Source organism: Varroa jacobsoni, unplaced genomic scaffold (assembly GCF_002532875.2).
Source record: "Varroa jacobsoni isolate VJ856 unplaced genomic scaffold, vjacob_1.0 scaffold_395, whole genome shotgun sequence".
Lineage (NCBI taxonomy): Eukaryota > Metazoa > Arthropoda > Arachnida > Mesostigmata > Varroidae > Varroa > Varroa jacobsoni.
Window position 1 is genome coordinate 10,702 of NW_019213297.1, and position 11,828 is coordinate 22,529.

The window sequence follows — 11,828 nt, forward strand, 5'->3', positions numbered from 1 at the left end:
ATGCTCAAATACACATTGAAGCGAATACACTCATGTGTGTACGTACGCATTATTTCGTTTAGAAGCCACTCATAAACACGGTCACATACACACACGCACATAGAACCAAGCACACTGCATAAGCAAAAGGAGGACGTCTGGCGGAAGTTGAAACACTCTCAGCGGTGCCAATTGGCGCTGACCTGATAGTGCTGGCTGTATTGGCAGAGGAACGTACAATGCTAACGACAACGGTGGCAACAGAAGACCTGTTGGATGTTGACGCCGGTGAAGCTGTTGCTGAAACCTTTGCAAACAAAGTAAGCAAAAAAAATCGAGCCTCTCAGCTGGTTTCCTTAGAGCTGCGATGATTTCTATTTTTTCTTGCAAAGCTGTTAACACCAACCCGAACAAGCCTCTCAATATACTGCAACATACATAATAATAAAATAGTATGTTTGGGTAATAATAATCATAACGTGTCTAGCTATCGTGGTGGCAGTTACAGATGTTACAATTGAACCGAAGTACGTAAACGATGTGCTTTCACACTAGCACTAGCGATAGACGCAGTATTGGCCAGTGACAACCACGATCATAGTCACGTAAACACGAATAGGCCAACGTTTCGTTGTTAGCATCCAGGCAAAAAGTCATGCGAAGAAAAGTTTCACTTCGTCCTGTTTCCTAATAATAAATCAACTAAGGACTACTAATGACGGTGATGGTAGAAGGAATTATAATTAGCAGTAATTGACGGCATGATAAGCAACCAATGACGCTGATTGCAGCGGCGACGGCGGTGGCCGCGGAAGCGATGCAGTAGCCGTAAGCGTTCTGGGTGATGAACCCGAATAGCCGTGACGTGTTCAAGTCGCAAGGGAGCAGTAACTTGTAGGGAACGACCATCAGACCCATTGCCGAAAAGGCCCTTTACGTCGGCGTTATATAAATAAACGCTGACCAACATATAGCACAGCACACAGCCTCTTGCATGGACATTTTTCGTCCGTCGTACACGCGACCGAGCACTATATCAGTTTCCAATCACAGAACGCCTTCACAAACCTCATAGTCGCCCGACATTCGCATCAGCCTCGTCATCAACAACAACAGCAGCAGTCAAATGTCATAAGGAAGAGTCGAGAGGGAAGCTTTGGTGACATAATCAAAAATAAAATATTTATTACGAATATCATTATCATTGTGCCATGTCTGTTATTATTACTATTGGTCATTGGAAAAAGTTACGGCGCGATCGTTTTACGTATACAAAGCAGTTGACCCTGATTTTGGGGATTTCCATTGGCACATGTGACCTCGACGACGGCAATGATGCCGGCGTAGTTGCAGTTACGTTGCATAATAAGACTTAATAATATATAAAACACGATAAACTTCATATCCGCTCGCAAGTAGCTAGAGCGTTGTCAATATAATGATTCTTAACTGACGTGTACGTTATTGTCTACGTAATGTATAATACAAATATATATAAACTGTTTACCTTTATATACACATTAGAATATTTATTTTTATTTTCTTGCCGTTGTACCTAATTAATCCTTCGTCGTATGTTCGATAAGGCGCCCATTGCGTTCTACATCACTAGCCGATAGACACTATCGGGATCATGCCAATACATCTATGGGACGATGACTCGAATTACCGAGGCAATTACTGATAATGAGGTATCATCAGCCCGATTATTTCCATTTGGTTTATATTTTCTGAAATATAACCGTTAAATTAGGGTGTTTGTTTTACAACTGCGTAATTTCGGCGATACGAATCTACAAAATTTAGCTAGCAGTACATTTACAAGACAGTATCAGCAGATGTAATGAGACAGAATTATTTTTTGTTAGTATCATCGAATGAACATTAGTATCTCGTTTGCGACAATTCGTAGACAGTGAATATTTAACCGTACCTAACTAACTTCTATAGGCTGCCCATTAAAATGGGTTTTATTCAGGTTGGCACCAAATTGTACTGTGTTCGTTAGATTTATTTTAAGTTCTTTCTATTGTCGTTTGTGCATATCGTTGCCAGATCTATAGTCACATAGCCACAAAGCCATGCATGCGTGCGAACGCGGATTCACAGACCGCGTCTCTATACTCATCTGGGCGGTTTTAATAGAAACTCATACGTTACACGTACGGTATAGTTTTTCGTTGTAATTTAAACTACTTTCTACTTTAATAATTATAAGTTCGCCTTAGTCAGTAGCTTTAATGTAGCTACGATCGAACGCGGTTGTTTTTACGTACGTACGTATGTTCGTTCGTTCGTATATAATTGATATCATCCTTACTCGTTCCGATTCGATGTCGTTGTATGCTACACGCCAGCATATCATGGACGCTAGGACTCTCTGGATAGTTAAGGTCGACTAGGCCAGACCGAGCCAGCCTCCTGCTGCTTTTAAAAAATCGATAATAATCTTTTTATTTCGATCTCTGCCGAACGCACGAGTCTGTACAAAGATAGGGTCGCTACTGAGTGTCTGTTCGTAACGATAAATCAAAGAGAAAATCATTATTTTCATGTCCACCATAATTACAGGCAGGCAGACCGGATGGGGAGTTTTATTTGTTTTTTTGATTGACAAGAGCGTCATTCACTTCTGCTTGTTAGAAACCAAAAAGTCACAACATAGTTATTTTATGTAACGCAATAATCATTATTATACCGACAAAAAAAAGGCTCAGGCTATAGACTAAGTTCAACCTGTAATCATATGTTCACCGCGCTAACTTCGGTTACTGCTGCTAGAGCCGCTACCGGGCTGCCCTTATTGACACTCTGAGTAGGCTCCAAACAGAACTTCAAGTATCGGTCTTTTCGCAATTTCTACTTGAAAGTTGCGTTACAAAAGCCTCCTCATCAACTTCCAAGCAGAGTTTGTTTGGTCTTGGTCATCCGAGGGCAGCTTGTACGTGTATGGCTGTAAATATAGGTTAACAAGGAGACAAAAGAGTCATCCTGTTCGTGGCAATTCTGTTACCTGTCTTCTCCTAATTGCAGACGTATTTTTCGCAAAACCAGATCGAATACTAGATCAGTCAAAGCTATATCAACAGCAGTACGAGGCTTTCAAAGACTTCTAGAGCATTTCTTGCGCTAACGATCTGCTTAGAGTAACCGTCGTTGATTCGGAAGTCAGCGTTAGAAAGTAAGTGCTGCAATTGTAAACGTCATTTTTGAACGGCAAAAATGACTAAATTCAGGATAAATCCAAATTCAAGTGCCATTTTTGATCGATATTATTATTTAGCACGTAGCCGGCAGACCTATCTCTATAAAACGAGCAGTGATTTTGTAATGCACTAGCGAAACTGACCATATCTCTATATGTGCCTTCATTCAGCTGTGTTTAGCATATTGTCAGAGATAGAGCACAACTGTGGAGTTATATCGTATGGGGGATGTTGTTAGGGAATAGCTCCACAGAGTACCACAGTAATATCATCATATACATATATAAATGGAAACGACAGTGCATCGAATCGGTAACGTACTTTGCGAAATCGTATTCGAGAAGAATTCTACTCCGGGTAGGTACGTTGCCATTGTATAAGCCTAGTTCATGTACTCGTGGATGGGCGGCTTGGCGTAACGCGACTGGTGGCGCTCTGTGCAATTTGTTGATGCCCTCGACGACAACGCCTAGCAGACTTGTCGCGATCATTTCAGACTTCCTCTGGCCCTACGCGGACCGCCAGCAGACACTGCGGTATATCTCTTGTAACTTTTAGAATTGTTGTTGCTGTTGCTTCGGCCGTACGACGAACGGCAGAAGCGACCGTCAACTTACGAAACCGTTGTTGTTAGTGAAGTTATATTACTGCGTTGGTTACTATTGGACGAAGCTTCTGCTGCTGTCGCCCACGTTATAGTTGATGTTATCGACAAAATACGTCGAAACTATATGACAAGAACAACAACAACAACGGGATATATCTATGTATAGGTGAACAACAAGTTGCGGGTGACTCAAGCAGAGTAAAGCACATGCTAGCACAGCACAAAGCAGAGATTTCATGCCAGGTGAAAGCGAGAAGAAACACACGCACAAATGTGCGTAAACGCGTATGTACATGCTGTCGCATGTACGGTGATGCCAGGCGAGGGGCTGCTGGGCCACCGGGTTCGTTTAATCGTCCTCTAATAATTTGTCTGAAAGAGAACTGGCAGAAAAAAGTGAAAGCAACATAGAGTCGGTGCTGTAGTTTCTTTCTGACCTGCGTCGAAGAACTATATCGTTACCAACCGTTAACGCCACTTAGATAACCCAATAGCGGAGTCTGTTGTACGTGTTGTAGCCAACAAACAAGTCGAAAAGAAAAAGTAATGACTAAAAAGTATAAGACGATAATAATCAATATCCGAATAGTAACAATAACAGCAGGGAGATAATAATCATCTGTACTCGTAATCGATCGTAATAGTGAGAATCATCGCCGTGGCTGCTACTGTTATTATCATCATTGAAGAAGACTCACATGTTAAACATGAAACGTGTGATCACGGAATGTAATGATACGATAAATGTGATAACGTTATTTTATTGTGAAGATCGTTTGTTGTTCTTGAGTTCGATGTATCGACTAAGCCAAACACTTAGGTTGTTATGATCTTCCTCCGAATATACTTTGACATAAAAGAGCTTAATCTTGTTTGTTGATGCATAGTAAAATCCGCTGGCCAGAATATAGTGGTTCTAATTTGGATTCGCCGGCCGTACAGGGATCGCTCACATAAAGACCTCCGTCACTGATACGCGCTCCTGTCTTCGCCCGTACCCCTTGGTAACAACAACTAGAAAAAAAAAAACTATCCAACAACATAGTTCCTATGAGCTAGATGACTACTGTGTTATTATTTTTCGTTCGTAGCTTTATTTGTATAGCCTATGCATTATTGACTGTTCAAGTGTAATAACGGTCTACCTTTTTAGGAGGTTCACGAAAAGAAGATGCTGTTTTTGAGGTCACTAGTTTACAATTAACGCTGTTTTCGTTAGCCTCCTTTTGTCGTCCTATTCATCGTGTTCCTATCAACTTGAGGCTTGATCATCGCTTTGAGCTTCATCAGTATCGTTCGTACCGCCATGCCTTACCGGGTCTGCGTTACAAAATGCCTTCTATTTAATTTGTCATCTTCTACTTCCGGCCAAAAGAATTTCGATCAATTAATTTTATCCGTTTCACGTTCTTAACAGGTAATCCCGATCAACTTGCCCAACCTTAATCCTCTCGACTTTCGGAAACCATTGCACTAGCTACTAACGATCGATATTAGCCCCTTCGAATGGAAGATCATTTCAATTTATAGCTCTCGCTAACAGTACATGGGCATACATGTGGATTTACGCTTTGGTACAATATAAATTATTCGTATTATGTTCTATGTTATCATTGTTATTACGGTCATATTTACGATTGTAATTTTTGCTATTTAGTTTTTAGAAAGATGTCCTTTATCGTCGTACCTGCGTTTCGTTAAGAGTAAGGAATTAATTGAAGACTTCGTGACTTTACTGTCGGTACGCATAAAGCAACGGGGTTCGTCCGTTTGAATGTTTTGTCTGTCGATTTTCTTTTTCTGTCTGCTTCCATTTTTATTTCTATTTCTCACTGAAACATTCACGCTGTTTTGCTAAGTTGAAATCGCGATTTTCGGGAATGTTTTAGCTAGGGAATGCTATCTGTTCAATGCTGGATTCTGTGTATCGATGCCATCGTATGATTCACCGCAGATCCGTTGTTCTGAGCTGCATACGAGAGACGCACGGTCTGACACTAACTGGAAAAGACTGCTATCAACTATTCCCACAATTATACAGAAGTTCCATCTCGTTAATGTATGTAGCATAATATTAGAGAGAAAAGATGGATATTCAAACTAAATCAAAAAGATCTTTCTTTGTCTAAATGTCAAAAGTACTAGTAACCGCTTTCTTTTCGTACGCTCATATTCGACAGTGCAAACACATGTTGTATGTACATAATACGATAATCAAAGTTCATCCACGATCACATCTCCTATAAAACTGAGCATCACGATCATAAGAAACCATCGATACGAGAAGGCTATTGTCTATTCCCGTGCATTTCTTCTACAGTACACCTGGCGTATGCGCTTCTGCCCAACTTATTTTATTGTAATTATCGTAAAACTGCCCACGTACGTCGCGGCCCAGCTGAAGGAAGCAATTATATGCGCGCCCATTTGTATTGGTCCGGCCCGTTGTGGGACTGCGCGGATCGGCGTGCGCTTTCTAAAGGCATGGCGTACGACCTGCCAAAACCCCTAATAATGGCGTTCGGAGGCAAATCTATTGACAACACGAATTCGGCTGTTGTAGCCTGCTTTTACCCACATTCGTCAAACACCGTCTAACCAATGACCTTTCGTTGTTTATCTCGTGTGGGCTTCTAACATCGATATGTTTACATTATAACTGGTGCGTTTTTCCTTTGCCCGGTACTGGAATAAACATTTTGCTGTTACTCAGCGAACGTTGACGTCCACCGAATATGGTGCTACACCATGAATCGTTCCGCGTGCACTCACAATCACAATGGACCTGACCTGAGCTAAATGAGCAAAGGACCCAGCCAATATAAATTATTTTTACAATATATCGAATGAATGAAAGGAAAGGAAAGCTAGCTAGATGACAGGAATACGACATTTCGCCTTTTCCCCCGATTGAATAATAACAATACAGGAGCTCTAGATGTTATGAAAGATTTTCTGCCTCCGAAGAGGTGCAGCGACTTGGACCGAGTTCAACTACCCTTTTGATTTAGTTGTATACGGTCCTCAGCTTCTCAGAAACCGAAAACCTATACCTAGGCACCTTACCGTACGTTTTATTTATTAGCAACCATTTGGCTCTACAGCCGGCTGACAAAGCCAAATTTAAACCCAAACATTAGCAATAGATTTAGGCGAGAGCTACAGTTTTCGTGAACGAGCGAATATTAATGATTAGGACTCTTTTTTGATTAGCCCGAATGTATAGGTATACGAAACAACTGCGATATTAGGACTTGTAGACATCCTCGTGTTTCTGTTGCTTTCTGCAATATTGTTTTCTATCGTTACAGCCTGTAACTTCGGTTTTGTGTATTGCGTGAATATCAAGAACTGTGTTTGCACTCACCAATCATCTTGGAAATGCTCTACCAGCATGAGGCTCAAGAATGCTTTTTTTTTTTTTTATCACAGATATCCTGCGATGCGTATTAGTGTATTTCAGTAAAATTCCTATCTGCTTCTTCGAAATGGTTTCAGAAGATCTTCCTATTTTGGAATAGATTTTTGCTAATACCCTAACACAGCCCAAATACCAACTCGATAAACGAGAACGATCGGGAGCAGTGTTTAGAAATGTATCTTTAATATTTTTCTGTGATTTCGATCCAACTGGAAGTAGCCGGTGTCCTAAAATTTACTCAATAATGTGTGCAACAGGTTTTTGTACTGCCGTTATCACCGTTTCCAATCAGATTAGTTTTAAAGAGATGTAACTAAACGACGCCTTACTTCGTTTTTGTGTCTGCCTTTATTTCTTTTTTCTTTCATATATATATATGTATTTAGTATTGTTTACGGTCAAAATGAATATTTGTTCAAATACTTTTTTATCAAATTAGTGGAGACATGTTCATCGGGTTCCGTAGGTTCGCAACGGTGCGTAGCACCCCTCACATAGCGCATTGAGAGTAGAAGCGGTAACTTCATGATCAAAACTACAACTCAGTTTGTTGGATTGAACGAATTTAAACAGGCTATAGGAATGGTCAAAATGGAAAAACTATAGCGAAACAATCGTCCTCGATCAAACCAGGAAATCGGGATGCGCACGGCTTCCACGGAAACAGACTGGGCTAGACAAAATCATAGACAATCATTTCTCCAATTTTTTTTTCTTTAGCTTCTTTCTGCTTGAGCAGAACACTCAATTGCAACATAGAAAAAAATCTTAATCATCTAAATTTGAAACACGAGAGACCAGATTAAGAAGCATGATTCGCTGCAAGTACTGTTTATTTTTAAACCTTCAGTAATTAGAATTTTTTTTACAACGGTTTTTCGCTTTCAGAAATTGGAAAATCGTTGAAGTATTCTAATTTCTGAAAACCTAAAGGTACATATATAATAAAACAAACTAACCTCATTTCTTTTTTGTTTCAAGGTGTCAGCTCGAATGCCTAAAGCGACCACCTCCTCTTAGATCTACCAGCCAATTCAGTGTCAGTTTCCAGCCATGAACTCATTTTTGGCTCTCTTCCCATCCTTTTGTCCACCGTTTTTTCGCTACGTTCTCATCATAATTTCTTACGCAGGAGTCGTTCCTCCGTCCGTCTGCTCCAGCGCAATTTCGAACAATTTATTAGGTTCAATACGCATTCAGAACAGACCGATGGCCATAAAAAATTTATTTGACTTTTATCACTCTACCTTCTTTCTATACGATGTCCAATTTATATATTTTTATTTGTGTTATTAATGGAACGTTTGAAGTTTTTGTTAAATGTTATCAATAAAGGAATATAGAGTGGTGCCACAGTCGGTTTGTTGAATGCTTTCAGATGTAACGCGTGAGTCTGTGTGTGAATGAGGCTAGACGCAATACGAGAACCGTTGTACTTGGCCATGTTCTTAAACAGATAGACACAACGGTACTTGACAGATCGCGTTCTGCATTGAATATATTGTGACACGATTTCAAGGAAAAAAAGTAGAACCTAAAGCGCCCGTCTGTTTATTATCTGTTTCTTCTTTCATATAATAGCAGCAAACAAGGGAGAGAGAGAGAGAGACGCAACGGAAAAAATAGATCACTTTTAAGATAATTGAGATTGGTTTGTTCGCGCGTATTTAGTTTCTTATCGTTAGACGCAATCAAGCGTTTTTTTATTTATTTTACTTTATGTGCCTCAACATATCACCATAGATTTTATTGATATAGATACATTATTTTCTTTTACTTTAAGCGGTTACTATTTACCCCATAGCAAACACATTGTTTTTGCACGAAATAAAAATAACAGTAGCATTATTATTGTAGGAGACGTGTTATGACATTCGATCGAGTTTGGCAATATCTCTAGATCATTGAATTTTTATTATAATACATTAAATTTAAGACAAACGATGACTGAAAAAGTTGTTGGCCGATTTCACTGCACATTTATCTAGCACAGGTTTTTAGTACTATTCCAACTTCAGCGCAATTTTTTGTCAGCTTTTGAGAGAAACGCCCAACAAATAAAACCCTCGTTGTCTTTCTTCTATATGAACCAGTTTTTGTGGTACAATTACTTCAATTATATTTTGTAAAAGACCGCTTCTTTCTCTAGAGTGCATTGCCTGTCAATGAAATTTGGCGTGCGGTGCATCGTAGGAGTTTTTGTGATCGTTTTATGTGAGATTAGATGCCGGAAATTTATAATAAAGGTCGACTATCCTGAATGTGGGAACAGATATGGTCCTTTTTCAGTTGATCCGATTACGGATAGCTTTACGATTTATGAAGTAATATCGCTTCAGCTTTCTATTTCGGGATAAATCAACAACAGCTACTGCGGTGAAATGGTGCCAGTTACGATCTATTTATAAAATAGATAGTAAATCATAGAGAATTTCGTTCTTCAAACGACACTTAGTTTCGAATGATTTTTTTGTGTCCGAATTTCGAAGATTTACTTGTGAATATTAGATGCTCATGGTAGCGCTTATCGAGCTTGATGAAATGAACCACCTGATCACATCGGGTTTTCCAGAAGCAGAGCTTATCCATTCGAGTCCTACCGAAAAAAAGGTGCACACAGTATGCCCTATGACGTAGGATTGCTGCGAGCAAACAGAGATATCGACCCTTCTACCATCATTTTATCCAATACGAGCAAACTTAACGATCAAGTCATCTTCCCTATTTCTGTTCGAACCCTGGTCAGTGTGCGGTACATTAATATGATGCTGTCATCCTTTCACTCTGATGGTATCTAATGTACGTATGGCCCCGATCTCAATTGGTCTTCCATTAATTAGTATTTGTTGCAGTACCTTCGGGCTGCTTCGTTACCCGTTGTCGTTACCATTGTCGATAGTAATCTTGAACTGATCTGTTGATATGGGTCACGCTTGTTCCTATGTGCCAGCACTGATATCTCTAGAAATCGTAACTCTAGGGAAAGGCATAAAGATACTTTATGCGAACTAAATAAATTTCATATCGCCGTAAAGCTTACTTACTCTTAAATCGCGGCATCGTCAATGGGGTTCGTGGAAGTGCTTACAATGGGGCCTATTCTTTCGATCCGGGCGTATTTATGAGGCAATCGGCTGTTTCGGACGGCGTTTTTGGTGCCGGCCTGAAGCTCCGCTAACGAATGTTAACGAAGCGCTAAGCATCCAGTTGTCGTACTCAACGAATCTGATCTTTTTGAAGACATTGTTCATTGATCATTATCTATGTTTATTCTACGTTCCTGTGCTGTGGATCAGTTCGATCGAGGCAATTCTTGCACTTGATAAAAATTGTTCGGGCAAATCACTTGTTTTCGATATTTCATTAAATATATCGGTACCAAGTGCAGACATTACCAATATCCCTTTGCATCAATGGAAGAGCTCAACTGATCAGTGTTCACTATAGATACTAAAATGTTTTTTAATTCTATTTTGTGTATGGCACTTAGCTATCGGTGAACGCTCCGCTAGTAAACTACGTGTCCTGAGTTTTCGCTCGTTCGTTTGTGGTATATTGATATTCAGCCGCACTATTCGTTCAATGCGATGACGAAAAAAAAAAAGCTTTTAACTAAATGAGTTCGACTCCTGTCGATTGTTTAGCCTATAGTCCTTCAAGACCTCTAGCCACATTATTGATTCTGTTGACCGAGAGATCATTGTAAGGCCATACAGCGTACGTGATATTGTATAGTTCTGCTACGAAGTATCACGTCTGGCAGCTTTGTATCGCTTGTAAATTATATGCGCAAGATAAAAACATCTACTCTCTATTGTAAGCAGCCTTTCAGCTAATCTAAAACTATCGCCGCAACATACAATAAGACTTTAGAAAATGTTATTATTAGAGAAAAATGTTTCGAAAAAATAAAAGGACAATAATTACCTAGCTAGAGTAGAGTGCTGTTGCTCGGACCAAGCCCCTATGACGTCACAGTGGTCATCCAGTAAACAGCAGGGAAGAGGTATCGACAGCGAGCGTCTGTTGGAAACTAGATGAAACAAGGGATATCAAATGGAGTACTTTTATCGATAACACACTTGATTCGACCAATATCCGTTATCGATGTGTGGAGAATCATTTGCACCACCATTGTCTTGATGATTAAACACTGTTTGTGTTCCTGTGTTTTCTCTATTACATTATCGTCTCGTCGATATACATATATAATCGGATGGTTAAAAAATGGCAAGCAAATGGAGTGAGCTTAGACCCGCACCTTTTGCGTACTAATAGTCAGTTGTCCGATCGTGTTAGTAATATTTGCTATAATTCCAACGCGGCTTTACCTCGCAGCTTGCCTGGCGTCGTTACACGCCGCGGCAAAAACCGTTGAGGACTCATTAGGGAAAAGCGAACTATAATAGTAACAGTTCCGTCGACCGCACAGTGGTAGGCTTTACCTTTGCTGTTATCTTCGCCGTAGCGCTGTTGTCGTAACGAATCAAATGTTTCTCCTCCACTCGAAGTCAGAACACAACACTTGTCCGTCTGTTCTTCTCGATAACTCTGAGAATATTCAACGAAGCGCCGTGACTGCCGCCACTGCTCTATGACAGCGTTATTTTCCCTA

The 11,828-nt window shown here is 40.1% G+C and overlaps 2 long non-coding RNA genes across 3 annotated transcripts; one reads left to right on the forward strand and one right to left on the reverse strand.

Moving 5' to 3' along the window:
* The first annotated feature begins 216 nt into the window (after positions 1–216).
* On the forward strand, positions 217–8,568 carry LOC147753546 (uncharacterized). Its single transcript, XR_015310865.1, has 2 exons — positions 217–299; positions 8,195–8,568. It is a non-coding gene; the product is annotated as an uncharacterized LOC147753546 (long non-coding RNA).
* Positions 466–11,791, reverse strand: LOC111260066 (uncharacterized). 2 transcript variants are annotated; one of them, XR_015310863.1, is made up of 4 exons: positions 11,659–11,791; positions 11,141–11,246; positions 3,507–4,175; positions 466–1,709 (listed from the first exon to the last, which is right to left on the reverse strand). It is a non-coding gene; the product is annotated as an uncharacterized LOC111260066 (long non-coding RNA). The 2 variants fall into 2 exon arrangements; XR_015310864.1 differs by lacking the exons at positions 466–1,709; positions 3,507–4,175 and adding exons at positions 7,407–8,364; positions 10,258–10,387.
* Between the last annotated feature and the right edge of the window lie 37 nt (positions 11,792–11,828).